Source organism: Falco punctatus, assembly GCF_963210335.1.
Source record: "Falco punctatus genome assembly, chromosome: 5".
In the NCBI taxonomy this organism is placed as follows: Eukaryota; Metazoa; Chordata; class Aves; order Falconiformes; family Falconidae; genus Falco; species Falco punctatus.
The window spans coordinates 88,014,876-88,022,510 of NC_137584.1; positions in this window are offsets into that span (position 1 = coordinate 88,014,876).

Genomic DNA, 7,635 nt, shown 5'->3' on the forward strand with positions numbered 1-7,635 from the left:
GAGGCAGGGACCCACGGATCTGACTAGAAGACCCTTTATGAGTCCATATACGTCTCCTTCTGGGGACGAAGCCTGACTCCCCGTTATGGATTTCCCACAGCTCACCTCTCAACTCCGGAGGGATTTCAGGCCGGCTCCTGCTTCCTTTCAGCAGATCATGCAAAGTTCTGTGGGAATCCCGGCAAGTCGCTCAGATAAGCGATTCAAGAGCCCTTGACGTCAGATCCTTAAACGGATCACATCGAGGTCACCAATTTGCGGCGAATGAAGAAACGGGACGCACCTCGATGCAAGCAAATGTCAATTGATTGTACTGAAGCACGCACCAGCAAAGGGCCTCCAAGAAGAGCTGGACATCAAACAAACTGCTCCTCCGGTGCTCCCTGGTAAACACTGCTCTGCTGGGGCAGCACAAAGCCAAACTCTGGAGAGGTGCCAGCACACGATCCTCCAGTATGGTGATACCAGGATGCCTCCAGGATGGCAAACGCCAAGAGCTTTGCCAAGCACACAGCAAGAAATGGCTCCTCCAGAGCGGCACCACAAAGGGATCCTCTGCGGCCGAGCGCTCAGGGGCTCCTCAAATGCTGCACCATCAACGGCTCACCAGCGTGGCACGACCAACGGCTCCTCCGATGCAGCAAAGGGGCTCCAAGAAGAGCTGGGCATCAAACAAACTGCTCCTCCGGTGCTCCCTCCTAACCACTGCTCTGCTGTGGTCGCACAAAGCAACCTCTAAGCTCGCGCCAAAACACGATCCTCCGGCGTGGTGGACACCAAAGACGCCTCCAGGATGGCAAACGCCAAGAGCTTTGCCAAGCACACAGCAAGAAATGGCTCCTCCAGAGCGGCACCACAAAGGGATCCTCTGCGGCCGAGCGGTCAGGCGCTCCTCAAATGCTGCACCATCAACGGCTCAGCACCGTGGCACCACCAACGGCTCCTCCGATACAGCAAAGGGGCTCCAAGAAGAGCTGGGCATCAAACAAACTGCTCCTCCGGTGCTCCCTGGTGCCACTGCTCTGCTGGGGCAGCACAAAGCCATCCTCTGGAGAGGTGCCAGCAAACGCTCCTCCAGCGTGGTGACACCAGGATGACTCCAGGATGGCAAACGCCAAGAGCTTTGCCAAGCACACAGCAAGAAATGGCTCCTCCAGAGCGGCACCACAAAGGGATCCTCTGCGCCTGAGCGCTCAGGGGCTCCTCAAATGCTGCACCATCAACGGCTCACCACCGTGGCACCACCAACGGCTCCCCCGATGCAGCAAAGGGGCTCCAAGAAGAGCTGGGAATCAAACAAACTGCTCCTCCGGTGCTCCCTCCTAACGACTGCTCTGCTGTGCTGGCACAAAGCCACCTCTAAGCTGGCGCCAAGACACGATCCTCCGGCGTGGTGGACACCAGACGCCTCCAAGATGGCAAACGCCAAGAGCTTTGCCAAGCACAAAGCAAGAAAAGGCTCCTCCAGAGCAGCACCACAAAGGGATCCTCTGCGGCCGAGCGCTCAGGGGCTCCTCAAATGCTGCACCATCAACGGCTCACCAGCGTGGCACCACCAACGGCTCCTCCGATGCAGCAAAGGGGCTCCAAGAAGAGCTGGGCATCAAACAAACTGCTCCTCCGGTGCTCCCTGGTACAACTGCTCTGCTGGGGCGGTACAAAGCCATCCGCTGAGGAGGTGCCAGCACACGCTACTCCAGCGTGGTGACACCAGGATGCCTCCAGGACGGCAAACGCCAAGAGCTTTGCCAAGCATACAGCAAGAAATGGCTCCTCCAGAGCGGAACCACAAAGGGATCCTCTGCGGTCGAGCGCTCAGGGGCTCCTCAAATGCTGCACCATCAACGGCTCACCAGCGTGGCACCACCAACGGCTCCTCCGATGCAGCAAAGGGGCTCCAAGAAGAGCTGTGCACCAACAAACTGCTCCTCCGGTGCTCCTTGGTAAACACTGCTCTGCTGGGGTGGCACAAAGCCACCTCGAAGCTGGCGCCAAGACACGATCCTCCGGCGTGGTGGACACCAAGGATGCATCCAGCAGAACAAAAACGCCAAGAGCTTTGCCAAGCACAAAGCAAGAAATGGCTCCTCCAGAGTGGCACCACAAAGGGATCCTCTGTGGCCGAGCGCTCAGGGGCTCCTCAAATGCTGCACCATCAACGGCTCACCACCGTGGCACCACCAACGGCTCCTCCGATGCAGCAAAGGGGCTCCAAGAAGAGCTGGGCACAAACAAACTGCTCCTCCCGTGCTCCCTCCTAACCACTGCTCTGCTGGGGTGGCACAAAGCCACCTCGAAGCTGGCGCCAAGACACGATCCTCCGGCGCGGTGGACACCAAGGATGCATCCAGCAGGACAAAAACGCCAAGAGCTTTGCCAAGCACAAAGCAAGAAATGGCTCCTCCAGAGCGGCACCACAAAGGGATCCTCTGCGGCCGAGAGCTCAGGGGCGCCTCAAATGCTGCACCATCAACGGCTCACCACTGTGGCACCACCAACGGCTCCTCCGATGCAGCAAAGGGGCTCCAAGAAGAGCTGGGCATCAAACAAACTGCTCCTCCCATGCTCCCTGGTACCACTGCTCTGCTGGGGCAGTACAAAGCCATCCTCTGGAGAGGTGCCAGCACACGCTCCTCCAGCGTGGTGACACCAGGATGCATCCAGCAGGACAAAAACGCCAAGAGCTTTGCCAAGCACACAGCAAGAAATGGCTCCTCCAGAGCGGCACCACAAAGGGATCCTCTGCGGCCGAGCGCTCAGGGGCTCCTCAAATGCTGCACCATCAACGGCTCACCAGCCTTGCACCACCAACGGCTCCTCCGATGCAGCAAAGGGGCTCCAAGAAGAGCTGGGCATCAAACAAACTGCTCCTCCCGTGCTCCCTCCTAACCACTGCTCTGCTGAGGTGGTACAAAGCCACCTCTAAGCTGGCGCCAAGACACGATCCTCCGGCGTGGTGGACACCAAAGACGCCTCCAGGACGGCAAACGCCAAGAGCTTTGCCAAGCACAAAGCAAGAAATGGCTCCTCCAGAGCGGCACCACAAAGGGATCCTCTGCGGCCGAGCGCTCAGGGGCTCCTCAAATGCTGCACCATCAATGGCTCACCACCGTGGCACCACCAACGGCTCCTCCGATGCAGCAAAGGGGCTCCAAGAAGAGCTGGGCACCAAACAAACTGCTCCTACGGTGCTCCTTGGTAAACACTGCTCTGCTGGGGTGGCACAAAGCCACCTCTAAGCTGGCGCCAAGACACGATCCTCCGGCGCGGTGGACACCAAAGACGCCTCCAGGACGGCAAACGCCAAGAGCTTTGCCAAGCACAAAGCAAGAAATGGCTCCTCCAGAGCGGCACCACAAAGGGATCCTCTGCGGCCGAGCGCTCAGGGGCTCCTCAAATGCTGCACCATCAACGGCTCACCACCGTGGCACCACCAACGGCTCCTCCGATGCAGCAAAAGGGCTCCAAGAAGAGCTGGGCATCAAACAAACTGCTCCTCCGGTGCTCCCTGGTAAACACTGCTCTGCTGGGGCGGTACAAATCCATCCTCTGGAGAGGTGCCAGCACACGCTCCTCCAGCGTGGTGACACCAGGATGCCTCCAGGATGGCAAACGCCAAGAGCTTTGCCAAGCACAAAGCAAGAAATGGCTCTTCCAGAGCGGCACCACAAAGGGATCCTCTGCGGCCGAGCGCTCAGGGGCTCCTCAAATGCTGCATCATCAACGGCTCACCACCGTGGCCCCACCAACGGCTCCTCTGATGCAGCAAAGGGGCTCCAAGAAGAGCTGGGCACAAACAAACTGCTCCTCCCGTGCTCCCTCCTAACCACTGCTCTGCTGGGGTGGCACAAAGCAACCTCGAAGCTGGCGCCAAGACACGATCCTCCGGCGCGGTGGACACCAAGGATGCATCCAGCAGGACAAAAATGTCAAGAGCTTTGCCAAGCACAAAGCAAGAAATGGCTCCTCCAGAGCGGCACCACAAAGGGATCCTCTGCGGCCGAGCGCTCAGGGGCTCCTCAAATGCTGCACCATCAACGGCTCACCAGCCTTGCACCACCAACGGCTCCCCCGATGCAGCAAAGGGGCTCCAAGAAGAGCTGGGCACAAACAAACTGCTCCTCCCGTGCTCCCTCCTAACCACTGCTCTGCTGGGATGGCACAAAGCAACCTCTAAGCTGGCGCCAAGACACGATCCTCCGGCGTGGTGGACACCAAGGACGCATCCAGGATGGCAAACGCCAAGAGCTTTGCCAAGCACAAAGCAAGAAAAGGCTCCTCCAGAGCAGCACCACAAAGGGATCCTCTGCGGCCGAGCGCTCAGGGGCTCCTCAAATGCTGCACCATCAACGGCTCAACACTGTGGCACCAACAACGGCTCCTCCGATGCAGCAAAGGGGCTCCAAGAAGAGCTGGGCACAAACAAACTGCTCCTCCGGTGCTCCTTGGTAAACACTGCTCTGCTGGGGTGGCACAAAGCCATCCTCTGGAGAGGTGCCAGCACACGCTCCTCCAGCGTGGTGATACCAGGATGCCTCCAGGATGACAAACACCAACAGCTTTGCCAAGCACACAGCAAGAAATGGCTCCTCCAGAGCGGCACCACAAAGGGATCCTCGGCGGCCGAGCGCTCAGGGGCTCCTCAAATGCTGCACCATCAACGGCTCACCACCGTGGCACCACCAACGGCTCCTCCGATGCAGCAAAGGGGCTCCAAGAACAGCTGGGCACCAACAAACTGCTCCTCCGGTGCTCCTTGGTAAACACTGCTCTGCTGGGGTGGCACAAAGCCACCTCTAAGCTGGCAAGAAGACACGCTACTCCAGCGTGGTGGACACCAAAGACGCCTCCAGGACGGCAAACGCCAAGAGCTTTGCCAAGCACAAAGCAAGAAATGGCTCCTCCAGAGCGGCACCACAAAGGGATCCTCTGCGGCCGAGCGCTCAGGGGCTCCTCAAATGCTGCACCATCAACGGCTCACCACCGTGGCACCACCAACGGCTCCTCCGATGCAGCAAAGGGGCTCCAAGAACAGCTGGGCACCAACAAACTGCTCCTCCGGTGCTCCTTGGTAAACACTGCTCTGCTGGGGTGGCACAAAGCAACCTCGAAGCTGGCGCCAAGACACGATCCTCCGGCGCGGTGGACACCAAGGATGCATCCAGCAGGACAAAAACGCCAAGAGCTTTGCCAAGCACACAGCAAGAAATGGCTCCTCCAGAGCGGCACCACAAAGGGATCCTCTGCGGCCGAGCGCTCAGGGGCTCCTCAAATGCTGCACCATCAACGGCTCACCACCGTGGCACCACCAGCGGCTCCTCCGATGCAGCAAAGGGGCTCCAAGAAGAGCTGGGCACAAACAAACTGCTCCTCCCGTGCTCCCTCCTAACCACTGCTATGCTGGGGTGGCACAAAGCCACCTCGAAGCTGGCGCCAAGACACGATCCTCCGGCGCGGTGGACACCAAGGATGCATCCAGCAGGACAAAAACGCCAAGAGCTTTGCCAAGCACAAAGCAAGAAATGGCTCCTCCAGAGCGGCACCACAAAGGGATCCTCTGCGGCCGAGAGCTCAGGGGCGCCTCAAATGCTGCACCATCAACGGCTCACCACTGTGGCACCACCAACGGCTCCTCCGATGCAGCAAAGGGGCTCCAAGAAGAGCTGGGCATCAAACAAACTGCTCCTCCCATGCTCCCTGGTACCACTGCTCTGCTGGGGCAGTACAAAGCCATCCTCTGGAGAGGTGCCAGCACACGCTCCTCCAGCGTGGTGATACCAGGATGCCACCAGGATGACAAACAGCAACAGCTTTGCCAAGCACACAGCAAGAAATGGCTCCTCCAGAGCGGCACCACAAAGGGATCCTCTGCGGCCGAGCGCTCAGGGGCTCCTCAAATGCTGCACCATCAACGGCTCACCAGCCTTGCACCACCAACGGCTCCTCCGATGCAGCAAAGGGGCTCCAAGAAGAGCTGGGCATCAAACAAACTGCTCCTCCCGTGCTCCCTCCTAACCACTGCTCTGCTGAGGTGGTACAAAGCCACCTCTAAGCTGGCGCCAAGACACGATCCTCCGGCGTGGTGGACACCAAAGACGCCTCCAGGACGGCAAACGCCAAGAGCTTTGCCAAGCACAAAGCAAGAAATGGCTCCTCCAGAGCGGCACCACAAAGGGATCCTCTGCGGCCGAGCGCTCAGGGGCTCCTCAAATGCTGCACCATCAATGGCTCACCACCGTGGCACCACCAACGGCTCCTCCGATGCAGCAAAGGGGCTCCAAGAAGAGCTGGGCACCAAACAAACTGCTCCTACGGTGCTCCTTGGTAAACACTGCTCTGCTGGGGTGGCACAAAGCCACCTCTAAGCTGGCGCCAAGACACGATCCTCCGGCGCGGTGGACACCAAAGACGCCTCCAGGACGGCAAACGCCAAGAGCTTTGCCAAGCACAAAGCAAGAAATGGCTCCTCCAGAGCGGCACCACAAAGGGATCCTCTGCGGCCGAGCGCTCAGGGGCTCCTCAAATGCTGCACCATCAACGGCTCACCACCGTGGCACCACCAACGGCTCCTCCGATGCAGCAAAAGGGCTCAAAGAAGAGCTGGGCATCAAACAAACTGCTCCTCCGGTGCTCCCTGGTAAACACTGCTCTGCTGGGGCGGTACAAAGCCATCCTCTGGAGAGGTGCCAGCACACGCTCCTCCAGCGTGGTGACACCAGGATGCCTCCAGGATGGCAAACGCCAAGAGCTTTGCCAAGCACAAAGCAAGAAATGGCTCTTCCAGAGCGGCACCACAAAGGGATCCTCTGCGGCCGAGCGCTCAGGGGCTCCTCAAATGCTGCATCATCAACGGCTCACCACCGTGGCCCCACCAACGGCTCCTCTGATGCAGCAAAGGGGCTCCAAGAAGAGCTGGGCACAAACAAACTGCTCCTCCCGTGCTCCCTCCTAACCACTGCTCTGCTGGGGTGGCACAAAGCAACCTCGAAGCTGGCGCCAAGACACGATCCTCCGGCGCGGTGGACACCAAGGATGCATCCAGCAGGACAAAAATGTCAAGAGCTTTGCCAAGCACAAAGCAAGAAATGGCTCCTCCAGAGCGGCACCACAAAGGGATCCTCTGCGGCCGAGCGCTCAGGGGCTCCTCAAATGCTGCACCATCAACGGCTCACCAGCCTTGCACCACCAACGGCTCCCCCGATGCAGCAAAGGGGCTCCAAGAAGAGCTGGGCACAAACAAACTGCTCCTCCCGTGCTCCCTCCTAACCACTGCTCTGCTGGGATGGCACAAAGCAACCTCTAAGCTGGCGCCAAGACACGATCCTCCGGCGTGGTGGACACCAAGGACGCATCCAGGATGGCAAACGCCAAGAGCTTTGCCAAGCACAAAGCAAGAAAAGGCTCCTCCAGAGCAGCACCACAAAGGGATCCTCTGCGGCCGAGCGCTCAGGGGCTCCTCAAATGCTGCACCATCAACGGCTCAACACTGTGGCACCAACAACGGCTCCTCCGATGCAGCAAAGGGGCTCCAAGAAGAGCTGGGCACAAACAAACTGCTCCTCCGGTGCTCCTTGGTAAACACTGCTCTGCTGGGGTGCCACAAAGCCATCCTCTGGAGAGGTGCCAGCACACGCT